Source organism: Crocodylus siamensis, chromosome 13 (genome assembly GCF_052110815.1).
Source record: "Crocodylus siamensis isolate JL-2025a chromosome 13, ASM5211081v1, whole genome shotgun sequence".
Lineage (NCBI taxonomy): Eukaryota > Metazoa > Chordata > Crocodylia > Crocodylidae > Crocodylus > Crocodylus siamensis.
Window position 1 is genome coordinate 1948018 of NC_143407.1, and position 24050 is coordinate 1972067.

Below are 24050 nucleotides of genomic sequence, written 5' to 3' on the forward strand. Positions count from 1 at the left end.
ATGGCAAGAAAAAGTAATCTAAGGGGCAGAGCAACACATTCTGGGTTCAACTACCATTTCTTGCGAAGTAGCAACTACAATTGGTTTTATGGCACCGTTTATTTTTTTGCAGGGGGCCTGAGGGAACACAGGAGAAGTTCAGCATTATGCCGAGTTGACTTCTACAACCTAAAAATGACATGTTCAACTGAAGTTACCAGCGAACCAGACCGAAGAAGCACCGCATGCGATTCACCGAGTACACACCGAACACTGTACGTGATGGACGCCGACAGGTTAACTGCATGCACTTGCCAAATGGAGAGCAGGGCATCCTTATCAGCTCCTCTCATCAAAGCAGCAGCAAGACAGAGGGTTAGTGAGTGCCCAACGATGTCCTCTGTCTGTCACACTACCTGCCTATTGCAAGCTGAAAGCAGTCCAACAGCCATCACTGGGGAGATCTCCCAACCTCCCCTTTTGTGCCCTGCAGGAAGGAGAGACCCACAGCTCCTCTTATGAGCTGAACAGGACACAGACTGGCGGGGGGAATTTGTACGCAGCCTGAGTGTAAGGATGTGCACACATTTTCTCTGACTTCCCACCAGCAAGAGAACCTGATTTGAGCTTCATTTTCAAACTAAAAAACAGAAACAATACTTGCCTGTCTGAGACTGAAGTTCTCTTAAATCCTTTATCTCATGCCTTGCCCTGCTCCCCCAGATTGCACAGATGAATATCCTGAAATGACGCTGCCCCTAACCTTGCACGCCATGGGGGGATTTCTAGACTGCTCTTGGAGCCTATGGGAAGCTGCAAAGTCCACAAGGTTGTAAAAAAAAAAAAGTGAAACTAAATCTGCTTGAAAGGGATTTCCCACTTGGGCAACTTTAAATATCCAAAAATAGACCGAGCAACATTTCGGAACTGTTATTTGAGGAGGCTTTTATGGTTATAACTTTGACAACAGAGTATTTATTTAAACTCTTCTGGCTGAAAAACTTCCCCAAGTAGCGATATTCACTTCCTTCTATTTGACTTCCTGAAAGCCATCATTTTGCACAGAACATGAGAGGGGATTTTTTTCAGTTAAATTTAGATAGCACAGAAAAAAAGGTCTCTTCATAGGACTTAAGAGATGCTGCATGCTGAAGGAAGCATAAAAGTCCCTTATTCTACCCAGTTTACCCCTCTCTGCAGACAACCCCACACTCGGTCCCACCCAGAAAAAAGCAAAGTAATCAAGTCAGGGATTAAATTTAGCTGCAAAGTTTTTCACTTCATATTTATAGTCAGAATGCTTCTGGGAAAGTTTCAGGTGGGAGCATTACAAGACTGACCTCTCATTTGGTTCCAGGCTTTGCCAGTTAACTTCTTTCAAATTGAAAAGGAAACCAAGACTGTGTGAGCACTTATGATTATTCTACTACCAAGGACCCAGCCACTTTAGGATCCGAGTGTTTCAATTACTTTAAGGCACTCTGGTAAGTGTATTAGCATCGGTTTATACTGCACCAAAGGGTACAGGCTTTGTGCACAGGCATTACCATGCAATAAGCTGCCTGGCTTTAATCTGGATAACTGCATTATGCCCATCTGAATACCACCGTCATCTTCAGTCACACATAGCATCATTCATTTACATTCACAACCTTGCGTAGCTGTGCTGTTGAGTAGTGGTTGCATTACAGCAAAGCACGAAGCGATTTCTCAGCATGCTAAGTATTTCTTCCAGCTTCGACATTTTACAAGAAAGCTGTTACGTTGGTTGTTAATTTGCTATGGAAAAAACGGAAGTCTTCAAATGTATCAAAACCTGCCTGTTTAAAATGAATAGCTAAATGAGGCAAAGCGTAGATCTCCTATTCACCGGTCAACTGTTGCAATAAGGAAGTTATTAAACTAAAAAAGTTAAATAATAGCAATCATGAAATCCAGACCCACTGGATTTGTCTGTAGCAACGAGTAAATCTCACCCCAGCATGCTGCAATCTCTTACAGCTACAGAAAAATCGTACCTGCCTTCTATCGTGACTCCAACATCAAAATGCAGGTTGAAACAATTATTTGTAGCATAAATCTAGGTACAAAAAGGACCATTTTCTTTTAGAAAAATATAAAGAAGTTCTTTTCTATTGTTGCTGCCACAAAGGCAAACCTTCTGGAAAGCAAAAGATACTCTAGTTATGGGGGTCTAGGTTGTAGCCATGTTGGTCTAAGGACACAGGCAGACAAGGTTCTTTGGGTAAATCTGGTATCTGTTTAATATCAGATTTGACACTGAAATATCAGTTGGTCTAATAAAAGAAACTCTATTTATAGAGCATCCACAAAAAATAAAAAACAACTAGCTTTCTAGACAGTCAAAAAGAAGCAATCCCTGCCCTGCTGAGATTACAGTCTAAAGACAAACGGGCAAGCTTGGAAAGAGAAACGGTATTATTTTAATAAATGTTTGTAAGACTTTCTGCAGGCAACGTGACAGAGAGGTCTGAAAGAAGACCTATGGATCCAACTCAGCAGAGCCACTGAGCATGTACTTATGTCCACTCCTATTCAGCCAAGCGCTTAAAGCACATTTCTAACAGGTAAACACCCTTTTCAGACCTACTGCAACGAAACTGCTTAAATACTCTGCTGAATCAGGGCTAAAGGAGCATAGCATTAAGGCGCCAGCTCCAGCTCCACCAGCTCACATGCTGTGAAAGAGTAGTGTATGTCTGAGGATCAGGTGAGTAGGAGGGCAATGTTACCCATCCCTCAGTCATGTGGTGTGGGATTTCAGCTCTAACGTTGCTCTGGCTTACCAAAATCATTCACAATCATTTCTTGGGCCTCAGGAACCTGCTGCAGGCAGAAAACACGTGAACTGAAAAGGTCGATCAGAGAAGGGACAGTTCTGCTACAGGCTCAATCCTTTAAGGGGGGGGACCAAGAGAAGTAACGACAGCGCTTGCCCAGAATGTCCTCCAAACACCAATTCATACTCAGATCACCCCAGGCAAGTAAAGAGAGTTAATTTTACATCGTGGTAACCGAAGCATAAGGAAGTTCTTAGCCGAAGGCCACAGAGCAAGTGTCAGACAGTAAGCCTGGAAATCCAACCCAATACACCATGCTGCTTCAGAAAGTCTTGCAATGAAAGGCTCAATCCCAATGCAACAGATATCTATGCTACATCAGACCAGTTACTGTAGTTGGCCACAAACGGATGCTTCTGTAAAAGAGTTCAGTGGATCTATATTTTCCTCATCATATAAGGAAAAAAGAAAAGTTAAGACCACTATCACCAAGCTGCTGTTTTCAGAAGCATTTAAAGCAGAGAGCTCGTATCGTTGTGATGTTCTATACAGTAAATTAAAACAACCTTTCTAGATCCTGCACCAGCTCCAACCCCTCTTTTCACCATCCTCACACTCCCTTCCAAAAATCTATAGGCACTTAGTTGAAAAAAAGAAATCTCAAATGAATCAGTAAAAAGTTTCTAAATCGGCACGTGGGGGAGATGGAAGAAGATCCCGTTACTGAAGAGATGCTGAGCACAAGAATTTCTCACTGACCTGAAACGTGGCACAAGCTCTTTCAAACATAAATGTCTCAATATAACTTTATATATCTGAAGAAGTCGGTTAATATTTGGTTGGTTCCCCTTCTTCCTGCTACTGGAGATGGAGTCACAAGTAAGATCAGGCACATATGTGCTGCTCGGCTTGAAGCCGGCTGGGTAAGAACTGTGGTTTGCTGGTTTTGCATATCCGGAAGAAATGCAAAGTACAAGACACTTCCCTCCATCTAAGTAAGATTGTGACAGAAGACTTTTTAAAAGCAATAGAAGTATTCCCTGACCGGCCTTAAACAAATAAAAACCTGGGGCTGGCTTCACACACGCATAATTCATCTGACTTGTGAATGAAGTTAGGAAGCAGCAATTCCCCCTCTGACTCGCTGTGACTGCAGGAACCAGCATTTAAAACATGTTTTTAACTTTTCTGTGACACATTTTACAATTCATATACTTTCTTGCTTGCCTCCCCAATGCCATACTTTCACAACTGCCAGTCATATTTAAATATATGCTAGGAACATGAAAAACTCATACCTTGGCATACAAGATCTCTCATCAGTGTTAACAGCCCTACTGGAGGTTTTTCCAAGCTCCCTACGGGAGGACTGAAAAAAAATAAAATATTGCAATTTAAGTATTTCAGAACACTTTTCAATATGTAAACTGTAGAGTGAAAATTAGACGCGAGTATGGTGTAGCATCAAAGCAGTCGTGTTCTTGGTGTGACTTAAGCAATTATACATATTTCATACCGCTGAAGAAACTCGGAGCAATTTTTGGCTTTTGGTATCAAATTACCCCAAACACACCAACTTTAGGGAGATTTCAAGACACCTTAAGAATGACACGAGTTTGATAACACGATACTGTCTTCTCTTTTAGAGTCCCATCCACCTCCCCAAGGATGGACTCTATTCACCCTAATGAGCTCCCTGTGGAGGTCCTTCCTATTGTGTTCACCACTGAAAGAGCCAGGTCAACTGGAAAACCTGGATGTGAATATAGCTGAATTGTCCCCTGCATTTGTGATCCTCTCAAATTGCCCACGGGCATTTTATACTGGATCGACAAGGTTTGAGGAGGGGGCAATATAGTACAATACGGTTTTAGGGTATTCTTGTTTTACGACTGAGGATAGGTTTTATACAACGAACAGAACATAGGAAACGAATCAGCAAGATCATTAAGCTCCTCCTCCATAAAAGCACAATGTACTAGATACAGGTTTCCTAAAACACAAAACCTCTTCGGCTTGCAGTGGAACGACATAACTGTATAAGCAGATGCTATTCTCAGCAGCTCTGGCCTCCCACCGCACATTCTTACAGCACATTATGCACACTGCTGAACAGGCTGGCATTGTACAGAAGTGACTGCATTGTACTCAAGGAGTAAGACACGATCAGGAAGGGTTTACACCATGTTTGCACGACCCACTTTATGCTCTGTTGTAATATTTTCTCTCTCAAAAACTTCAAGGACTTGGGTTTTTTCCCCCTCCTTTTTAATGTCAAATTAGATCCCGTGTCAGGGAAAGCCATGAATTATTACGCTGCTCTATCACCAGAGAGCACTCTGAAAATACAACAGAGCAAAACAGGACTACCATGTAGTAAGCCAAAGGCCGAATTAGAGGAATACCATGATGCTGGCTCTCCAAAAACTGAATACACAGACAAGAGTGCAACCCCCTATGTCAATGGAGCCATGACAAGGTTTCAGAGGATTTCTGAATTTATAAGGGGAAGATTTTGGGCTTCTGTTTTAGAAGGTAGTGGTGCATCTTTAAAATGAGCAAGCACACTTGCTCACTTCAGAACAAGGATTGGACTTAATACTGACCACCCACTTTTTCTTCCTTTCCCAACAAAAATACATACATTTCATATTATCCACCGGAATTAGAAACTCTCCACATATTTCCTGCTCTTATTATAGCCCCTGACTCGGAAGCCCCCGATTACATGAGGATCACAGCATTCATGCTCTGTCTTTTTCAAGAACTCCCTACCACTCAGGATTGTGGCGAGAAAGCTTTAAAGCGACTCAAGGCAACCCAAAAACTCAAAAGTAACCTAACCCCACAAAATATAGTTACAAAAAACCATAATGTCACCATTTTGGATTGACAGTACTCAAGTCCGCTGCCTTTCAATGCTGCTCTCTTCAAACGAATAAACATTATTACACAACACCAAAACTTGGCACGAGTCAGAAACTGCAGTTTGCCCAGTGCCTCCTCACAAGCAAAACTCAAGCCAATTCCCCCTTAGGATATACAGACGCGTGCCTGGCAATTCAGAGTTAATAGTTCATACACTTTTATTAGGGATCACACCTCCACAGTCTTCGATAGGCCACCTCCTATCCCAAGTCAAGTAACTTCCTGAGAGTGTGTTTTTATCGGAAACAGTGTTAAATTAGTATCCAGACTCCAATGAAAATCTATCTTTGGCTTTCATGCCCTGCGTGTGGCTGCTTTGTTATATCCCTGGTAATCTGGATCTATGCTGTTTATCTCCTCTTTAGCTACAGGGCTTTAAACTTAACGCTGAATCTCCTCCTGTTGGCTTCATCTAATATCCAGATTGCTGTACGGTTCGGCTCCGTTTTCCTTCTCATTTCGGAGAAGCCTGCAGTGGTCTTCGTGGAAACGGACAAAACACTTGTGAGCAAAAAAGTAGTGGGGTTTTTTTGAGTTTCCTAGGTCTCGAAAGCTCCTGGAAACGAACACTACCGTCCAAAGTGAAGTGATTCACTTCAGTTCTTGGAATCCTGACCTGTGCCTCACTGAGCAGGAAACTACTGCGAGAGAGAAAGAGGTTTCACCACCGAACTGCTGAGCTCCACGGACGACCCGAACGCACGCCAGATGACTCTCCCTATGCCTGAAGAAGGGCGCCTGTGCCCAAAAGCTTGCCAAGAGCAATTTTTCCAATGATTCAGTTGGTCTAATAAAAAGTGATCACATTTAATAGCCTCATCTGTCCACAGACTACCTACTGGCTTAGGCTCAAAAAATATGCTTGTTCCTGCTGAGTGTTGGGCCAGGGGGAGTAAGCTGGGTTTCATCAAACCACACCAGCTGAGGCTCTGGCCAGGTTATGTTTCGACATTTCCCTGAGACGATCCTTTGGGTAAATCTGATGTCTTTTACTAGAGCAACTAAAATAGTTGGGAAAAGTTCTTTGCAAGCTTTTGGGTACAAACTCCCTTCGTCAGGCTGAGGAAGCGTTTCCCTGAGGCACCTGTCACCTCACGGTTGTAGGATTGATAATCTTTCGCCAGGAAGCTTCTTAGTGCGAAGCGCAAGCACGCAGCACAAAAAGAAAGCAAAATGCACACAGGGAATGCTCTTAATGAAGCGCTGTTAGCAACAAGCAAATGCATTTGTTTTAAAAATTGTCAGGCTCTCAGCATGTCTTCAGAAGCAGCCTCTTGAGTTCAGCAAGAGGGAAGTGGCCTCTTCACATCCTCCCTTCTAAGAGACCACCCCCCCTCCACATCTGGGCTGGAGCATGGCTAGCAGGCTGGTGCCACCGGGGTGCAATAGATGCCGACGTCAGGCACAGACTGCGGAGGCCAAACTATGGTACCAGCTCCCTTCCCAGCAGCTGACCGCGCATGCCGCACGGCGTCCGAGCCCCTGGCGGTCCCGAGTAAAATCAGACTGGAAGTTAAATAAGAAGAAGTCACAACTGTGCTGGGGTGTCCCATGCAGGTACCCACTGAAACTCCTTCTCCAGGACAAACTGCAGAGTAAGCATCCATTTTGGAGGGGCCCGTTTCTTCCCCTTAAAAGTTCACACACAATTTCCATCACTGTCACCCAGAGTTAGGGAAACAGCACAGTAAAAGTGAGCAGACAGATTTGCTTGCAGCATCACATATGGTGAGAAGCTTTGCAAGGATTCTGCTTACTAGTCGCTGCTTTTTTTATTTGCCCGATCGCTGTGCAATTGTGCCATCCAAGTCATTACTAGAACTCATACTCCTCCTCCAGCAGCGTATAGGTTCATCTCCTGGCCACAAGGATCTCTCTGCTTCTGGCGTGCATACGTTGAAGATGCAATTTAAAAAAATGCTCAGCTTTCACCCAATTCTGCTCCCCTGGGTTTCAACAAGGAGGTTTGCCACCCACGTCACTGAGCTTCCCCCACATCCCTGCTCCTTTTGCTCCACTTGCAAGGGAGATGCATCAGCCCATGCATAGGACCTTAATTAAAGAAAGATTTCTTAGTAAGGCTGCAATGTCCCTCCTACACAACGGTTTTGACATGAACTTTGCTCCTGCCCTACACTTCCAGACAACTATGAACTGCTCCATTTACGACACAGCCCTCCTGCCTGCATAGAAAAGCAAGACAGATATTATTTTCCAGCTCCAGGCATTGTGGCCACTGGCATTATCAAAAAGTGATTGTCAGGCAGCAGTCTTCCAGATTCCTACCTGGGACAGGCTCTTTTGGGGATAGCCACATGGAGCATCAATCGCCACAGTGCAATTCCCTAGGTTAAGCTGTGGCCTTCTTTATGAGCATATTAAGGAGCGGATGCACAAGTAATCCTCTAGGATTAACAATTCCCTTCTCCCCTTTACTCAGTCCAAGCTTCAGGCCCAGTCTTCCCAATTTCCTATAGGCTTGGGAAGAAATCCTGTCTCCTATACGCCACACTTCCCTCCCCCTCAAAACCCACTTCTGTGGAGCACTCCCACTGCTGACTGTCTTCAAATTAGGTTTTTAAGCCTTCAAGCACTTTATTGTCAGCCCAAATTAATGTGTGATCTCTCCCTCAAAGCAGGGACCTTTCGAACGGTGCAAGCGAAGGACTACGTCCACCTCTGGAGACGAGAGTTTTGCAACGCAACACGTATGCAAACTCCAACCTGCAGGTCCTTCGAACTGCTGGAAAATGAGACCTTGAGCCTTTCACTTTGGGGTCCCAGAATTTCAAGCAGTGCCTTCAGTCCAAGGGAAAAGAGCCCTGTAACAGATTTTTCAAGTTCATTTCTTCCTCTCTAGAGAAAAAGGGGTTTCCCCCTGACAGCCTATTTTGAAATTGAAGATGACATTTCTATCGTAAAGCTCATTATATTTTAATGGTATCATAATGAACCCAAGGTTCACTTTGAATTCTGGAGACATTTCAATATTCCACTACTTGGAATAAGGAAAAGGAAAAAAAAAGGAAAAGGCGTACACTTTGCTATTTACATTTATTTTGGCTCACAAGCTAAAGGATCTCATGAAGGACAAACATGTTTGTCTATGTGCTGTCAAGGGACTACAGCAATGCCACCGGCATTCTTAGTTTTGTCAATACCTCCCACTTCAAAGGTAAAGGCAAAGGCTTTAATTTAATTAAACTGAGAGATACTGATGAAGCTAGGCCCTGATTTTCATAACTTTCCACCCCCAACAACTCTGCCTTTGCACCCAGATGCAACTGTCTGGGCAAACACTTTAAAAGCAAAACACTCAGAATTTGGACTGATTCTGCCTCGGAGAAGTCACACATTTAAATGGCCAAAAACTAAGAGTATTTTTTACAAAAAACAGACTTGTAGTTAAATGACTGTAAAAATAAGCAGCAAAATGGAGCTTTCCGCTGAAAAAAAATGCAGGACTCATGACCTGTCAGATATACAAACTACCTGCATTTAATGTGATAATGCACTGCCTTACTGAAGAAAGTAGTAAAGCTTGGGCCTAACTTTACATGACTGGGCTTTTACAACTTCTGTAATAGCATCTCTCTATTCAGTTATCCGCCCAGCCAGCCAAATGAAAATACTCAGAGGTGAAGATGGTGTCCAGGCTCACGGTAACTGCCACGGAGTATTCTCAGAGCAAGGAAATCCTCAAGGAATCAGAAGTCGTGGGAGAGGTGATATCTTTTATTAGACCAGCTACATTTTTGGAAGAAAAAAAAAAAAGTTCTTAATTGCAAGCTTTCGGGCACAAACACCCTTCTTCAGGCAGAGGAGAACAGATTGTAGAAATGAAAGTTCATATTTCATAGAAGAGTTGAAGATGCGGTAAAATCTGGTGTTTGGGATACCCGACACACAAAACCCTGAAGAACTGACTCTCTTGCTTTGGGTGGTGGGTAGCACCCCATAGTTCAGATGCAGGGCTCAAATTATCACCTATTAGTTCATTAGCTAGAATCTGGTAAAACTGTCTCATCAAAACGACTGCAGCGGCTGAGGATTGCCAAAATAAATGTAAATAGCCAATAGTCAATCTTGTCTTCTTTGTGCCATGTCACCCAAAGACGACGGTCTATGTCCAAAAAGTCGCCCTGGGGAAATTCACATGCGTTATCCCTGCTGCCAAGTTCTTCAGGCAGTTCCAATTACCAGCACAAATTAATTCGTTAATACCCACGCAACCTTTAGCTATTTATCTGGAATTTCTGCCTCAAATGCTTTTTTAATGGACACAATCGCAATCTTTTTTTCCTCCACTAGAATAACAACAGAAACAACACTATAGTCCATACGAATCCACTAGAAATAACAGCCATCCTGCAAAGAAAAGTCTCTCTCTCTGCTTAAGAAATCACTGGCAGATAAATGTCTCAATAGCCTGCCTGATGTTCCTCTTGTACCAAGTTAGACTAGACAAGATGTACAGTATGGTGTTATTTCTGTCCACCGTTCTATGAATCACGTTTTTGGAGGCTAGGTTTGTTCCTAATTTCACGTACGCATCCAGAAGCCTAGTCTTTCTTTCTCCCTCGCCAAACCCTCTGCCCCTCGGTATCAGTATTTTCATCCTAAAAGACAGATTCTTTGCTATGAGACCCCTTGACTTCCATCTGTTCAGGGCACAAGGGGCAGTTAGGTGCCCACCTCTACCTGCTGTACTTCGGAAAACCTCCCCTGCTGTGTCCCAGCCCTCGCCCCGCAACATCAAGTTTACAAGTTTGGAAAAGATCTCCAATTTAATGCAACAGGCAGGATTCTTATCTTTATCTGTGGCCTTCATTGGAAAGGACTCTGCAACACTCGGATCTAATATAAGCATTCGCTGTTTTATTTGTAGGCGGGGGTTTATAGACCATGAGATTTACAATCTAGTTCATGCCTATGTGCTTTATTGAAGCTAAAAGTTCAGCTGTTTAAAGAGAGCTTGAGAGAAATCTTGAATAGGTTTTGAGAGAATGCTATGGTCATGGAAATCAGAACAGATTTATACATTGTGAAGCACTTCTCTTGCGAAAATTGCACAGGAAAACGCTTGTTGGGTTCAAGCTCGTGAAAGAGGCTCTCAACAGTCCTGATTGCACAGAGCTGGAGATCAAACCCTCATGTCTCAAAGAGCCACCTTCTGTTCCCAAACACGGAGCAGCTGATGGAAAAGCACAGAGAGCAAGGTTTAGAGCACCACAATAATCTCTGCTGACACCAGTTCACTGCATTTCTCAAATGGAAAGGACATCAACAATGCGAATAATGTTCAGAACGGAGTGAGATTTTCAGAAGTCCTCTGTGTAACAATGTCCAATAAAGAGGGCTCAGTATTCATCTGAAAGGCAGCCCTAGTACCTTGCTGTAAACATCTCGAAAAGGCAACCGTGAAGCACAACCACCCTCCAGCTTTATGATATTTCAAGGAAGTCAGCTTGTACCTATCAAAAACCTAGGCCTTCTAGGCTGTTAGCATTTGCAACAACAAAGACGTGGAGGGGAAGGGAAGACATTGGTTCTAAAATCCCCCCATTTGGGATATCTAAGGTACAAAATGGCAACGCTAAAGGCATGCTGAATGGTTCGGATTTTGGGACTGCCATGCACCAGAAAAAGCATTTCCCTTCCCCACTCCCTTTTTTTTTGGCCAGGATTTTACAAATTAACATCAGTTTAAAAGCTTATTGCTGTTGAGTACAATCACTTGAAACACCCTGGCATGTGTATACTTACCCACACACAGGCATGTACCCATGCATCACTGTAGCCAGGCTGCCAGCTGAAACATCCGCAAGCTGGTCTGTCCTGCTTCCTCACTTACAAAGAGTAAACCAGACCTATCTACAACCATAAGTTGGGACAGAGTAGCCATCTACTCCCCATGCTTTTAAACACTGAACACTTTTGCATTCTTCCTTCAAGCCCATGCTCTGAAACCCTAAAAGTGCTGAAGCCTGTGCTGTAGCCAATGCACAAAGACCTAAAAAACCCACAAATACAAGTCTACAAAGCACACAAGAGCTGACCAGCAGACATGATCATGGAAGATGGCAAATAGATATATTTTGTGGCTTCCTCTGCTCCTTTTTAGTGCAGAATCAGGAGTACTCAAAGAATCCCGTACAAACCCCCCGAGACTTCCCCAGCAAGGACCGAAACTTCGCTATCTTGTTTAGGAACAAGCCTGAAATTTGGTCCATTTCCTAGCAAACACATGGCCTCGAGCTTCGGCAGGCGAAACCGAGGATGGAGACTAGGAGGAACTTTCTGACTACGAGGGTGGTCAAACATTGCCTACTTTCCCATTATCCTATTTTTTTCTTGCTGATCCACAATAAGCATCTGTCCAACCTGCTCTTGAAAACTTCCAAGGATGGTGATTTCATAATTTCTCTAGGAAGCCCGGTCCAATGCTTAACTGCCTTCACAGTCAGAAAGTCCCTCCTGATTTCCATCCTAAAATTTCCCATTTGAGGCCATCGGGCTATGATAACCTAGTCTGGGTTTAAAAACAACTACTGAACTGTTCCTCAAGTGAAAATATACCCCAAGGCCTTCTGCAGCTCTCTACACCAGCTCAGGCCCAAGTAGGAAGGTTTATATGGTAGTCAGATGCTCTAAGGCTACGTACTAGAGCATGTTTCACCCTAGATGAATTGCCGATTAAGGGAAAAATCTCTCTGAAGGAGTCAGAAAGACCAGATCAGCAGGAAGATTATTTCTCCCCCTTCATCAGTAATACATGAGTCATAAGCCAAATGCTTGGCCAAAAGAAGGGGAGAGAGAGAGGGTGGAGAAAGCTGATCATATTTGAACTCCTACTTACTAAAATGAACTCTCAAACATGCTCTACTCTTCTCCAGATAAGACAGCCAAAACAGCAGGAAATGATACTTTGGGTGGTGACTAATGCTTCCAGTACATATCAAATGGGTAGTATTACACAGACATGACTGCATTTTAACAGATTAACAAACCGAACCAATCCTGTCCACTGAAATTACTGAAACAATGCGCAGGCTGCTGGAAATACTGTTCTAAGAATTCAGAGCATTTACTCTGCAGAAGGCACCAAGCTAAATATTTACTTGAGTCCAGGTTTTTGATCTCCCCTGAACAAAGACAAAATTCCATTCTTCAAGAAAGAAGGGCGCTGCTTAGAGCCAAAGAGTCACTTGGCTGCAGAGATTTCCCACTCCTGCACTGCACACACTTATCTGGAAAGGGCCATGAGTGCAAACTTGGTTGTGATGGCTCAGAAGAGGGGAGTGAGGCCAATGCTCCCGCTGCTTTCACATTTTGTTTTAAACAAACTTTGCACTCTGATAGTCATAAACTCTAGGAGAGTCCAGCAAATCCGGACCTTGTCCCCCGACTCTAAGCCACGAGAGACAAAAATGCAGTACAATGATCAGAAATAGGTCCTCAATCCCAATCACTTTGTTTCCTGCCAGTGCTTCCTGTAGGTTTATAAGAAAGGTTGTACGTGAACCGTCCATTACTCACCTCAGTTAACACATGCATCTCAGATTTGTGTTGACCTTACTCAGCGTATTACATATTCCCCATTTTTACAATATGTAAATGAACCTAATGCCATAGTGTACAGTTAAATTCCCCCCAGGCAGACTGGTGGATGTCACCACTTGCTACTAACCCTGTCCCCACCATTTCAAACGATTTGCATTTTAGGAGATGCAAATACAGTAACTGTTACTGCCAGGGAATCCAGGAGAATGTCAGCGCGAATACTTCCAATTAACATTGCAGCTTTCTGGTTAATCGTAATGTGTGGAGACAGCAGCACGGCCACGCAGCAGCACAAGCCAGAGATCCTCCGGAGCCAAGTGGCTCATCGGGTTCACGCGGCTCAAGCACACCAGCCTCTGTGGCCAACAGCGCCCAAGGGAGCGATGTGATCCAGCCAGCATCACATCTGGCTGCCTCTGCCCAGCCTGAATGACTGACTCCAGTTAAAGCACGGGAAGGTCCTCAAACCAGAGCAGGGCTTGAATTCATACCTCCAGAGCTGCAGCAAGCCACCGTAACCAGTCTGCTGCCAAGCAGATCCCTGGGATAAGGGCTGCTGCAGTGAAGATCTGGCCCGTGCGCTGTGTCAGCCGCAGACTCAATTACAGCGGTTTTATGTCAATGTACAAAAAGGACTTTACTCTGAGAAGGAAAGCCAGTTATCTACAGACAGCCATGCCACACACTGACCGGACTGCTGAGGCTCACCAGCACGTGGTGTCGTGCTCGTCCATCCTGCTGTGAGACTCCGGACACGTTGCACTTCTTCTGGAGGAACGGGGGCAGGGAAGTAAAAACAGGGAGCAAAGCTGCCACCTGCACTAAGCTGCACCATTTTTAGTCAATTTAAGTCTCAGTGAGACTGAGAAGCTGCTCCCAGACTTCTCTCTCCCATCTGTGGTACTTCTGCAGAAAATAACCTGCAAGTCATCGACACATGAACACGCTTTTCCTGTTACCTGGAAATAGACCCATCACCCACCGGTGAACAGGAAGGGCCTCGTACTCTCACAACTACTGGCACCTGGGGCGAGCCGCCTGCATTTCTAGCTCAGCAAAGGCTCCCTCCGACGTCCAAACGGTTCAGTTGATCTCCGTGTGTCTGGACTCCTTCTGGTTCATCCCATTGTCAACGGTGAGGCAGAGACTCTCATTAAGTGCCTCGGGGCAAGTTAAGCACCCCAGGTGCTCGCACACAATAAGCAAGAAGTCAGGGGACAAGATCCTTTCCTAAGCAAGGGTGCAGTGTGTTGCAAACCGGTCTTAAGTAGCCAGAATGAGCATGCCATTGGGGTATGGTCACAGGCCAAGGTCAGACAGATTTCCCATGGCTATTTTCCCAGAGGAGACAGCATCTCTTTATATCATTAACCACCTCAGGCTCCCAAACAGCTTCCCTTTGAAGCTCGCTCAGGCGTTGGAAACATATATAAAAAAGAGATTAGGGGAGCAGCAGTTCCCCTGCTGTGTTAACAACACAGGGAGCTTCCCCAAACTCCTCTCCGTGGCCTGGGTAGGCTGTGCTCCCCACGGCAGCTTCACCTCCCCCTCCGTGGCCACGGGGAAGTTTCTGAATCCTGTCTGCTTCATGTGCAAGCACCACCTGTAACCCTATGAGACGATGCCTGCCCAAGCCAGAGGCAGGCCTCCGAGTAAGATTTTGCTCACGCCTTCACCGGGATGCAGGTCCCTCAGAACTAAGGCATCTTCTTCAGCCTAGCCCGCACGCTAAGTCTTCGTCGTTGCTGCTGCCCACACGAGCCGACTGCAACTAGCATGGCTCCGTCGGCTGGCGGGACTCTCCCTTTCACTCTCTGTCCCTTGTCCCTCCAACACTGCAGTGCTTGCTTTGAAGCGCAGAAAGACGCATTAAGCTAACCAGAACACCCCTCCCTACAAGATCTTCCTTCTTGATACCGTTCCCTATGCACAGAGACTCATTCCTTTCTTCTTTAAAAACCCTTTTAATAACCTGCTGTCAGGGCTCTCGCTATGTGGATGCTGACAGATTAAATGCTCCAGGTCTTTTGCTTTTCTGAGTCAGGAAGACAAGACCTCTGCCCTGAGGAAACCATCTTCTGTTCTCAGAAAATCCTTTTGGAGAGCATTCATTCAGTAGTTAAATGTTATTAACCCTGAAAAGTTTGGAGGAAATTAAATAATAACGGCTGCAATGAGGATCTCTCATTTGCAAACAACACAGACACAAGTTTGATTAAACTGGCTCTGAGAAACTTGCTATACACCCGGGGGCCAGCAGGATGTTGGAACGTGCCCTGGGGTCCCACTCAGTTTCCCCTTTCTCCATGGGTCTTTTGCACAACACAGAAGTGTCTTTAACATATACATACATATTGCCTGGCCCTAGATGTCTAGTTGCCTTCTGACCCTTATTCCAACCTCCCCTCCCACACCTCCTTGCAGACGGGGCCAGTAAGCCCTTCTTCAGTTTTCCCCACAAGTGTCACGAGCAGCTGGTGTCAAGAATGGGAGCCCTGATGTAGCCAGGACCTCAGGTGGCAGATGCATCTTGAATGGATGTTGCTCAGCCCTATTCAGAACATGGCTACATACACGTGAGTGCCACATATACAAGAGCTCCCACCGCTTGTGGGAGAAGGTAGCAAAAAGAAGCCTAGCGTCAATGCAGGTTTTATGCCTTTGGGTTTTCAAAACAGGCCTACCAGAATACCAGCAGCATATGTTCCAGAGCCTGACCTTCAAAATTATATATATATATATCAACTCAAACTAGTAAAACATTACAGTTCTAACCAGCTATGGTCCAAATATGGAGAATCGACAGAGGCAAGGACTGCATATCTGGCTCTTCTGCTCGCAGTATTTGTTCATAGCCGAGTTACATGCACCTGAAAACAGGGAGTTATAATGAAAGTGCTGACACAGACTCAACTACAGGGTTACAGGCAGCAATGCTATAATTAAACACTGCAGACTGCATTTTTGCTCAAGAGTTGCAAGCTTGACGCAAATTAGACTGACAGCCCTACTTTAAAAATAGGGAAGAGGAATAAAAAAGGGTCCTTGATGGGCAGACCCTAGCAGTAAAACACATCAGCATAAACACAAAACTCCTAGACAGAAAAAGAAAAAGATCACCCAAAAAAATCTTACCTCCTCTATGCGTTTGCACCAAAAACCTTTATCATTATTTCAGCCCCTTACTGTCACTTTGTACGACTCACATTGTGGTGCTAGAGAGATACAGATCAGCTCAAGTGGAGAGAGGAGGTGGAAGGGAGCGGAAGGAGCAACAGTTACCAAATTAGCAGGAAAAAAAAAATAGAAATGCCTCCCCTAAGCACTTGAGCTTTCATACCACTTGCACTGCCCTCTGATTACAGGCCTGATACCTCACGCTGAGACCAAAATATTTACTTTCTTCAGAAAGAAAGAAATTGCAATTCATTTGAAATTCAGGGATGGGGAGAGATTTAAGTGACCGCCTGGACATTAAATCACTGCTGGTTCCTTTATGCTGCCTGTCGTATAAAAACACCCGTCATTTTCTCCATTCCCCTCCGAGATGGGCAGATTCTTGGAACATTACAAACACACGTTCTGGTTATTTTTACCTCTGAGTAAAATAGTGAATCACTGCTACTATAAACAAGTCTATTTAATGCTGAACATATAAACGCACTGCGTGCCAGCTTCAAAAGATGCTATAAACTGGGTCACGATTTTCACCGAATACCGCTCTCTTAAGTTGCCATCCCCTCGCTAACCCCAGAAACCCCCCCCAGCCCTTCCCAAAAATCTCCATCGTTTGTGGAAAAGGAGGCTGGCTCTCGATCACCACTGTATGACCTCAAAGAACTGCAAAGTAAGATGTGCAGAACGAAGGAGTCTTGTGGTTAAGGTGCAAGACAGGGAGATGGTGGCTAAAGGTGCTACCCTCAGCTCTGCCCCAAGCTCTTCAGGTCCTAACTGCAACCCATGGACCATCATCACCGGCTGCTGAGCATCGGCGGCCACAGACCAGTGCTCAGATGGCTGTGTTAAAATCTACTCCTGAATCAAAGCCGCACCTTGCCATATTTCCATTCCCTAACGTCGTCTCCCAGGTTTTCAGGGTCTCGGCGTTCCAGGGTCTTGGCCGCGCTAAGCAGCCAAAGTCATATTATTTCCCTGATACTGATTCTCCTCATCAGAAACAGAGGAACTGAATGTTATGGGACTGAGAGTGGGAAGGGAAATGGCTGCGAGAGCACAAATGGGAAAGGAGGGGCCCATAAGATGCATGCTCGGTGAGGACCCGGTTCTGGGAACAGAAGTGTGCGAGCCACTGCTCTCGACGCGCAGCAAGCCAGTTGCTGAGCTCAGTGTCTTCATTCCCAAGTCATATGTATTACCTCCTCCACCCTTGGCGAAGGGAGAAACACTATAAAAAAAGATTAAAACTAAATCAAAGTGGCCCTTCTGGGTTACTTTCACACTGAAACGCAAGTAAGATTTAACAAGTTTCCACACATCCGAGTGGTTATAATATTGCAGCATCCAATGCCTAGATAAACCCATTTTGATTTCTGCCGAAAATAAAATTATAACGTAACAACGCTGCAATTAGCTACATGTAAAACTAATCACCACAACACTGCAATTATTATTTGCCCTCTTGACTACCTCACCCTCTTTGTTCAGCTGGAGATAGCAGTATCTCGACCTTCAAGTTCCCTTTTGATTTGCCAGGTTTGCATTTCTCCCCTCCCCTCTCTGTCTCAGATTCAATGTAGGCCACTACTTACATGATTTCCTTTAAGAACAAGAAATCATTTTAGTTCCAAGAATTCAAGAGACTAAATTAGTGTATTTGTACTTTTAGTCACTTCACCATTAGGCTTGCACACGGATGCTTATACAACAATTTCCTTCCAGGCAAACACAAAGACTTTATATAGGCAGACTTTATAAATATACCTTTTACTTCAAACTGGAAGTCAATCCTGACAGGCAAATTATAATGTCCTGAAAATAAGATGGGGGTTATGGAACTGGATCCTGGACTTCTGCGCTGCTAAGACGCAGTTCAATAACAGCTATTCATTCCTTAAAGGAAATAGTGTAAAGTGTGGAATTTACCTGCGACAGACATTGGATTAAAAAAAAAAAAAAAAGTGACGCAAGATTGATTGTATAGACTGAGAAAAAACAGCAACACTCTAGTTGCACTGCTTCTCATGTAAAGTAATCACAGCAGATCGATAAATCCTTAAATAGATCATTTACTCTATATTTTCAAGTACTACACATATTATATTTCATGGACGCCACACATTTCTACTCAATAAAAACACCGACAAGCCCCCAAAGCCCTACTGCCTCTTTAAGATTGCTTTTATGCTTCATTTAAAGTCCTTAGATAAGTATTTCATATTAAAAATGAAAATAAAGCAAAACCCAGTAAAGCTCTGAACTGAATGTACGTTGCAGGCGCTTTAATCAGGGCTTTGGTATGGCGTGCACTTTGTCCAACCAAACCCTGCAAGATCCCGACCTTCAAATTCCCTTCCTTCGAGGTCTGTACATAACCTTCCTTAAAGCACAGGTGTCCCCTATGAAACACTTTCCAAAAGAAGCCCATCTCTCCTGGGATCTGCGGTCCCCAACGTCCAGTGCCTGTGTCAGAGTCGTCTGTAGCTTAGGCCCCAATTCACAGAAGTTCTTTAGTATTTGGTGATCATCCCCGTTGGGTTTCCTTTGGACTACTCGCATGCCGGACTGAACTGGGGCCTCATACTGAACGCATTACAGCGCAGAGCTAAGTCAGGCATTCATTTATAAGCAGGACAGTTGATTAATCTTTGAAAAAAGTACATAAACACTGATTTGTCCCCCCCCAGTACACACAGTCTCACACTTCTCTTAAATAAACCTTTCGTGTCTGAAAAGCAGTAAAGTAAGCATCTCTAAGAAGTGACCGCCTCTTTCCGTATGGTCCATTTTAAATAGTTTCCCGACCAGTACTTAAGCCAGGGAACGGACACGCTGGGCATGCAAAGCTTGCCGTGCTCTGATGGCTGGACTGATGCTTTGTCCCACTGGCCTGCCTTTGCAGAAAGTTGCTAGGGTCGCCTGCCAAGCAGACAGAAAGACAGTGGAAGGGAAGCCAGAGCTCAGACCAACACACACTATATCCTCGAATAACACTACGTCAGGGGCTGTAACTGGTAGGCTCTTCTCCAAATGGACTGCAGCACTGCTGCACAGTTAATACCAATTAGTGCAACCACAGACAGAAGGGAAGGAGCCGAAGTTGCGTGTGTCTGAGTTGGACTTTTATCAATTAGAGTTACAAAGCCAGAAAGCTCCTTCCACAGGAAGGGCTATGTAAACCTGGCCATGAGGACCTGAGCAGACACTTCATCTAAATCAGGCATATGTGGGTCTAAGGGTACTCCTGGACATGGCTGGGCCTGGGCATTTCTCTGCTCTTTGCTGAAAACCACTAGGTTTTCAACACAGGATCTCCCCCTCCCCCCCGGGAATGTTTGTGACACATTTCCTCCTCTTTGTGGTGAGGAAGAGCTCTCTCGTTCGCCTCCCCCAGCAAACCAGTAAAGATTAAAAAGTGCAAACGTTAACAACCGGTTCTGTATCTGCATCCCTGGCATTGGCAGCGCCATGATGGGAGTCAATCACATTCATGTTTCTTCTTTAGGAAGTCATGTGAACGCTGCAAGGTATTTGACAAACAATGCGATTTGGAACAGAGCTGAAGTTGCTTCATGGGAACGGAGCATACCTCACCTTCAATGCGAGGCAGATAATTTGTTATGTGAGTAATTGCAAGTCGATGCAGCGTATTATGCGCTTGCAGGGAATAAATAGGTCACTGCAGAAGTGCTCAGAGCGCAGCCCTGTCAGATTCCAACGAATCTGCGCATTTTGCTAAATACCTTGTCACAAGGACACAAAAAAGGAAAGGAAGTGAATAAATGACAGAAGGTGGATGGACTACTATTTAGCAACCTCAGCTGGGCTTCAAAATTATGATTCTGGAACAGGATCGTAGCACTGGAACAGGTTACCCAGAGAGGTGGTAAGATCTCCATCCCTGGGGGGTTTTAAGCCCCAGCTCGACAAAGCCTCGGCTGGGATGATGTAGTTGGGGCTGGTCCCACCTGGAGCAGGGGGCTGGACTAGATGTGACCTCCAGAGCTCAGCTTCCAGGCCTACTTTTGTATGATTCTGTTTAAGGAAAAAGTAACGGCGAGCAGACTTTGGTGAAGTCCCAGCTTTGCCCCTTCCAAAGATAGCATGGTGCTTAAGGACACACACAACTCCATATAGTACTTCAGTTCACCCCATATAAGATTTATACAGGGGTTTGGATGGGGTAAGTGGGGGAGGTTGTGCAAACCAGGAAGAAGGGAAAATAATTCTTAATACTTTAAATGATAATACAAAACATCCACCATCCCCCAAATTGAAATGAAATGTTTTGGGTAGCTATCGAACAGGAAAAGCTTTATGAGGCGTGTTATCCAATGAATATATTTAATTCTCCTCTTAATTCCACCAGGGAATCTTAGTCAGAACAAATCAGAAGCCAGTTAGAGAAAAGTTTCTTCAGAGCAGTCTTCTCCCTGGTTAGAAAGCTCCCCCTTGCTTGAACCCACGGCTGCCATCCAATTCCCGCCCCCCCCTTTTTTTTTTTAAATCTCAGCCTTTCCCTCTATTCTGCCCCTTGTCTTTTCCTTTCCCTCCACCCCTGAGGTTTTCAGGATGTTCCTAGAAGCTGCTGGGAGGCTGGAAACTTTAGAAACTAACATTGACACCATTCTGCACTTCTTGATAACCTCTTTTTTTCCCCCTGTCCATTCAGGCTGCAACACTGTTCAAGAACCAGCTTGGGCGATCTCAGCAGAGCCATGCATTTAAATGCATGTCTTCACTGTCAGGAATAAAACAATGTCCTTTTGGAGAGAAGAGAACTTTGTGGGTTTCAGATGGAAAACCCTGCTGATGCATTCACCTAGATTTCACTGAGACCAGCTGTCTTTCACACACTTAGCAGCAAAGTGAGCTCTCATCTCCGTGAACTTGAATTACACTAGAGACCCACCATCACTGGACATGTTCCAATTAATTGACAGCTGGGGGCACACAGGTAAGTCCATCACAAATTGGAAAGGAAACAAACCATGGCCTAGTTCTCCATGACAGACCTAGGAGCACTGGCTCCAGGGCAGCCTGCATGGTGCGCTGGAAACCCCAGAGCCTGGGGCTCCCCAGCTCTCAGCTCCCCATCAGGAGGCTACGAAACGGCTGGCCAGGCAAGCTGGCAGGAAACAAGGCAGGTACTGTTGTAACTTTATTAACACAGAACATCTGTGGGATGCTCAAACTTCAATCAGCTGGTTAATAGACAGAAACTAGGTGACAGCTTCAGTCACAAGTATGAGTTAACTATGCTCATTCAGTTTGGATGTCCTCTGGGTGCTCCCACTGCAAAATGCCACGTTCCTTCTCCAATACACAACCTGTTTAGCGACTGAAGCCGTGGTCAATTAAGACACTCCAACATTTATAATTCGTCACTAGATGGTTTTGCTGCAGAGTCTCTGCACACCAAACTCCGCTGCATGCAAGCCCTTCCCTGTCTCTCGTTATCTGTTGTTGGTAAGATTTATAAACGATTTCCAGATTAAACTTGAAACTGCCATGACAAATGTTTACCTCAATATGACCTGAACCGTCTGAGGCAATGAAACGTATGTGAGGATATTTTTTAAAAGTATAAAACTTCTTGTAAATACTGAATCACAAGAAGTACTTGTCTTATTGAAGGACTATGGAAAATAACTCAGGGCTATGCCAAGTCCCAAATGTAGATGCCATTGTACCAGCAATGAATAGCTTACCCAGTTCAGAGAATTCAAACTTTGCCGACCAGAAACCAAAATCTGAAGGGTTCGCCTGTCAAGTTCTGTTGGCATATCCCTGTTGACGGTTCCTTTTAAGTGCAAAGATCCCTTAGTCTCCCTGCATCTTAGATCCCAGCTGCACCATGGGAAAAGAGCTCTTCCATACTTGCACAGAAGTGCTGCAAAAATAAATGCATTACAAACTGTGAGCCACTCAGGTGTTATGGAGGCGGAGGTACTAAGTGCACGAGACAACAGAAAAAGGGTAGAAAAAGAAACGCAAGCAGCAACAGGAAACCACCGCGCAGAGGTGCGCCCTGGACACTCCGGAGGGTAGGGGAGGCTGTGGCACCTACATTTAAATGGGCCGGCACCATTTCTTCCTTTGTAAAGGGGTGCTGGAAGGAGGGAAGGGGGCATTCCTGTACAGTGGTCCCCTGGTATCTCTACAGAACCGAACAGGGCTCTTTTTTTACTACCCCAACCCCTAAAAGAGCAAAGTACCAAGCTGACTTATACCTGGGGTGTGTTTTGGAACCAGAGTGCTGTAAAGCAGTTGAGAACCAGTTCAGCTGGCACACTAGGAGAACACACTCCCTAAGCAGATTTTTAAATCACAGATATCAATTGTTTATGGAAAGGAATTTAACATCCATACCTTGCAAAACAAATATTAAGTCTTTAAAATGAGCCTTATATTAGCAGGAGAAAAAAAAAGTCCCACCCTTCCATATAGTAAGTCTGCTAGCCAATATACTAAATTCCAGAAAATATTAAGATTCCTCAAATAGCTGAGGTTTCAATCATCAAGTTGTATATATACACGTTTGACTGCACAACGTTGCTTGCTTTAAAGGTCATGTTTGCATGTGTCAACCTAGAGTTCTCACTGCCTTAAAAAGTGCTTACAAGTTTAGCACACAACAGCCAAACATAAGCAACCACCTTGCATACACAACAAGGACTAATTAAGTGTCTTCAACAATCACTGCAGAAAACCCTCACTTACCATATGGTCACTGATTGACAACGTGGTAATTACCAGCTTACATCAATGTCTTCTGCAATGAGTACTCATCAGAATGACAGACCCCTGATCACAGATGCCCATCTCCAAGTTCTTCCACTGGATAGAGAGGACAAGTTGGAGACTTCACAGGAGTTGAACTTGCAGTGAATTAACTACTCCACAGAAGAAGACAGCGGTGTTTTATGACAAGCAAGAATGCCTCCGATGCTGACTTAAACCTTCACTAAGGATGTTTGTCATTTAACTCTGGTCCCCAAGCCTTAAATGCAAACCACATTCCGATACCGAGAAACACTAAAAATGTATATACAGTTGTGCTGAACAGGTGGTTGAAAACACCAAAAAAGAGCTGTACCTGCAGGAGGATAAAAGGCTTGATTTTCCTCCTGAGACTAAAGCAGCAGCACCAAACTTCTGTTGCAAGTATTTCTTGGAGGCAGCGTTTTGTACTTCTCAAGCCTCTTTTTAAAGCACACGTTTGCTTTTTGCACAGTAGCAAGAATAAAGGAAGTTTCAGGTCAAACCCAGATGCACCCTAAGCAGGCTCTTAAGTGTGAGGAGCAGCCAGACAGCAAGTAAGCGCCCTCGCACAGCTCTGCTAAGGCAAATCGGGCTATTCCGAGCCTGGGCCTCTCTTGCCAACCCTGCCAACTGTGTGGTAGCAACTGTGTGATATGCACGAATGAGGACAAGGAGGAAACCAAGTTTATTTTTGCTTGTAATCTAAACTTTGCACATCTCCACACAGTAGCCTGGATTTCAAAGCTGAATTCAAGTTTCTGTTCTGCGCGCAGCATGTGGTCACATTCTTACAAGGGCTGGGCTTTATTTGCCACACCTTGTTTAGGCTAGGTTCAG

General features: G+C 44.6%; 1 protein-coding gene across 8 annotated transcripts in view; it reads right to left on the minus strand.

Moving 5' to 3' along the window:
- Positions 1-24050, minus strand: part of RAP1A (RAP1A, member of RAS oncogene family) — a 63528-nt gene that overhangs the window by 24991 nt on the left and 14487 nt on the right. For 3 of the 8 annotated variants that reach the window (XM_090026043.1, XM_090026045.1, XM_090026044.1), the window contains one exon: positions 4079-4149. The exons of 3 other annotated variants lie outside the window; for them this stretch is intronic. The gene's annotated coding sequence lies outside the window, so the exon portion shown is untranslated. Of the gene's footprint in view, positions 1-4078; positions 4150-22159; positions 22307-24050 lie in introns of those variants that run through there. 2 more of the 8 variants (XM_090026047.1, XM_090026050.1) reach the window with 2 other exon arrangements.